Raw genomic sequence first — 3,940 nt, 5'->3', positions numbered from 1 at the left:
AGTAATACAGAACAGCCCCTCAGGTCACCTAGCTGTGGATCCCAACACTAATTCACCTATTTATTTCTTCTGGCATAATCCTGGTCACCAAAATATCCTAACTTACTTTTTCTTTCTTCAAAATGGTGTAATACTTGTGTTAATCCAGTACAGTTATGATGAAGTTTAAGTGAATCTTATCATTGAGATTCAGTTATAAAGAACTAAGCATGGTACCTAGTACACAATAATTGCCTTAAAAGATTCGAAGCTCTAGGCTGGAAGCTGAGGGCTCACACTAGTAATCCTCCTACTCAGGATGATAAGATCTAAAGATCTTAAACAATCCAACTCAGGCAGATAAATCCTAACTCCAATGAAACAGCAAAAGGCCAGAAGTGTAGGTGTAGCTCAAGTGTTAGAACACCAGCCTTAAGCACAGAAGCCAAGCAAGAGAGTGAGGCCTTGAGTTCAAGCCCCAATACTGGTATAAAAACAAAAACAAAAATGATTTGAAGCTCATTAATTTCAGAATTCCCTTCTTCTAATTTCATACTGCCCATAAAGCTTATGATATATTTCTCATTTTTAATTTATTTAAATAAATAAATGTTTATGGATATTTGAATTACTACAAATAAATTATTTTGGTGATGATACTTTTTTTTTTGGTCGGTCATGGGGCTTGAACTCTGGGCCTGAGCTCTGTCCCTCAGCTCTTCAGCTCAAGGCTAGCTCTACCACTTCAGCTACAGCACACTTCCTTGGTGATGATACTTAATTTGAATAATACATCAAGTGACTTTAATTGTATGTGCTTTTTAAAAACACAATTTAACTCATGTCCTTTAGAAAAATGAATACCTACAGATTAGGCTTTTTGTCTTTTTTTTTTTTTTGCCAGTCCTGGGGCTTGGACTCAGGGACTGGATGCTGTTCTTGAGCATCTTTTGCTCAAGGCTAGGGCTCTACCACTTGAGCCACAGCACCACTTCTGTTTTTTTCTGTGTATATGGCACTAAGGAATCGAACCCAAGGCTTCATGGATGCTAGGTAAGCACTTACCACTAAACCACATTCCCAGCCCCCTTTTTGTCATTTTTATTAAATTTTTTTCATTAACAAATTCTAATAAATGACAAGTTCTAGAAATAAATTAGATCAATAATTTTAAATACATCATTCTCATGGAAAATAACAGCATGATTAAATTTGAAGCAAAAACTCCTTATCAGTTTGTTGTTAACTAACCATATTCACACTCAAAGTGGCTTACCATTTATCACCGAAGTTTTTAGAATGGAAACATATAATAGCTGGGCTTTGAGCATGTAGGAAAACAAGCTGCTAGGGAGGTTGTTGGCCCCTGGACTTTAAAGGCCTCCCCCATCCCACCTGTCACACCAGCATTCACATTCTCTTCTTACTAATCCCTTCTTAAAGCTAACTTCAATTCCCCCTTATCCAGGGCAAAGGTTCAACATGAGAGGGAAAATAAGGACATTACTAACTCTGACTATGAAGCAGCAACATTATTCCACTGCCTGCTATCTGCTGTGCTATCATTCCCAACACCCCTTTCTCTTTCTGATCCTCTTCCCTGTCTTTTCCAACCATAGACATTAAATCTCAACACTTATTTTACTGAATACATCTGTCTATATGGCAGGATATCCCCACTGTGATGGCATTAGGTAAATGGAAGCCTGGCCTATACAGTTATTCTTCTGAAAAACTGCTCAATAAGATACCAAAACTTCAATAGTAACTTTCTTACACACACACACACACACACACACAAACATACACACACACACACACACACACATGATCAATAACACAGTCAGATTAGGATTATTTAATAGTACCTATCTGGTGGAAGTTTCTCACTTTTACCTAGGATTTATTTCAAAGGAAGAAATCTCTGGGCTAGCCAGATGATTAAGAAATAAAGGTCCATGTCTGTCATCTTACCCAATCTCCATATTCTACCCAGGCATGTGTGCAATGCTGTCCTTTGCCCTTCCTCCATAAATGGACTAGACAACTACTGTGGAAGCCAAAACTTGCTCTGTGCAGTAGTCTGGAAAAGCCCTCATTGGTGTGAGAACTAGTTAGGAAAAGAGATCAATTAAAAAAAAAATAAGTAAGTGTTTCAAAATGTAGCCCTTAAAAGAACATATATGTTCCAGCACATAAAGCATCCAACCACCCAAACAAACAACAAACAAAAAGCAAAAAGACAGAAGTTTAATCTTTCTTAAAAGAAATGTTAGCTGAAACAATCACACTGTCTGTCCTATCAAACAGAAGAGATGGAAATGTGTCTTCTATGCTAGCTCCTGATTCTAATGAATCCCATCACCAAGAACTGAAATTATGGCTCAGCTGTAAAGCCCTGGGCCCTTGTTTTCCCAGTGGCCTAAATCAATACCCCTGTCCAGGACAAGATGCTAAGCGAGATACCTAATTATTTCAGGCCACTAGGGTAAGCACTATTCCTGGCGACTCTGCAGGCAGTACCGTGGATGAGGGTTTCTAATTCTCTTTGGTGATCTGGCTTGGTGTAAACTGAGATTTTTTTCAGACAGATAAGCAGGAAAGGCCACCTCCAGTCATGAGAAACAATCAAGGCCAGTTTCCATCCCTACTGGATGTAGAAAAGTCTACTTTTCCCAGTAACATTCCTGACACCTATCCTCATATTCATTATCTGATTATCAAAAACCTAATGAGAACCTCTGGTATTCACTAGCTATACAAAGGCCTCTCAGCCTAAAGGAATCACATAATTAATCTGCAGAATAGTTTCAATAGGCCAACCTAACACCCCTGTCTAGAAACCTGGAAGAAGGGTCTCCAATGGGCATTTTGAGGGCAATGTTGAGACAAATCTCTGCTCTCAGGAAAGGCGATACTGACTGATTCAAATTGCCCATTGTCAAATCCCAAATTCTTTATGGGCCACTACCCTTGATATTAGCTAACATAGAAAGAGAAAGGCAAACCCATTCAGTCACTTCCATTCAGAAAATAGTGAAAAAAAGAGGTCTTAAAATTTAGAAGAGTCATCTAAAATGAATTCAACGAGGCAGTGTTGTAGTTGGAAAGTGGATCGGCTGATGTCTGCGTCTGGTTTTGTAGGTCACACCTTCTTCCTAAGTTTAGAACAGTGTTTTACTTACCATAATCCTCCTTGAAAACTTCTATTTACTTTCTTAAATCGTACACACAGACTGAGCGGTCTGCCCCACGGGTACACAGATCCAGGTTGAAGAATTTCTACGGTTGTGAAGAATAAATAAGACATTAGAGGGAGGCGGCTTTAATGTGAGAAGAAATACCCCATGCCCCTGCAGTGACGGATATAATACCTCCTCTTCATCATTGCAAATAACCCAACCGATTTATCCTGTGCGGTTTTTCAAACTGCGCTCCCCTCCCTCCGTGTCTTCTTCAAAGAAATGCAAACACAAGTGCTTCGAAAAGGGTAGGTGTAAAAGAACATTCTGCACAATTATATCTAGGCTGCGGCAGATTTCTCTCACATGCATATATATCTTTGGAGGATATTAATTCACGATGACAGCTGAGTGTGACAAATGCACAGTACACAAATTGGAATGCTGCTCCCCCCCCCAAAGCAACTACAAACCCCATGCACACACAAACACATGCGACTCATCCCACTTCACACACACACACACACACACACACACACACACACGTGCCCTCACTTACAGGAGCTTAACCACAATCAAAACACCCCCAAACATCAGGAGGAGGCGCGGGCTCCCGCGAGCTGCCCCCACACAGGCAGCCGCACCTTCATCTACAGGCGTGGTTGTCGCGCTCCCACCCGCATCCCACTGCGCGGACACACGCGCGCCAGGCGCTCGGCGCTGGTCCGCCCTCCCGGGGCGGGGAGGGGGGTGCCGGGCCCGGTGGGGCGGGAGCGCCG

Source organism: Dipodomys ordii, unplaced genomic scaffold, assembly GCF_000151885.1.
Source record: "Dipodomys ordii isolate 6190 unplaced genomic scaffold, Dord_2.0 Scaffold109, whole genome shotgun sequence".
Lineage (NCBI taxonomy): Eukaryota > Metazoa > Chordata > Mammalia > Rodentia > Heteromyidae > Dipodomys > Dipodomys ordii.
Note: the sequence above shows the minus strand (reverse complement) of the source record.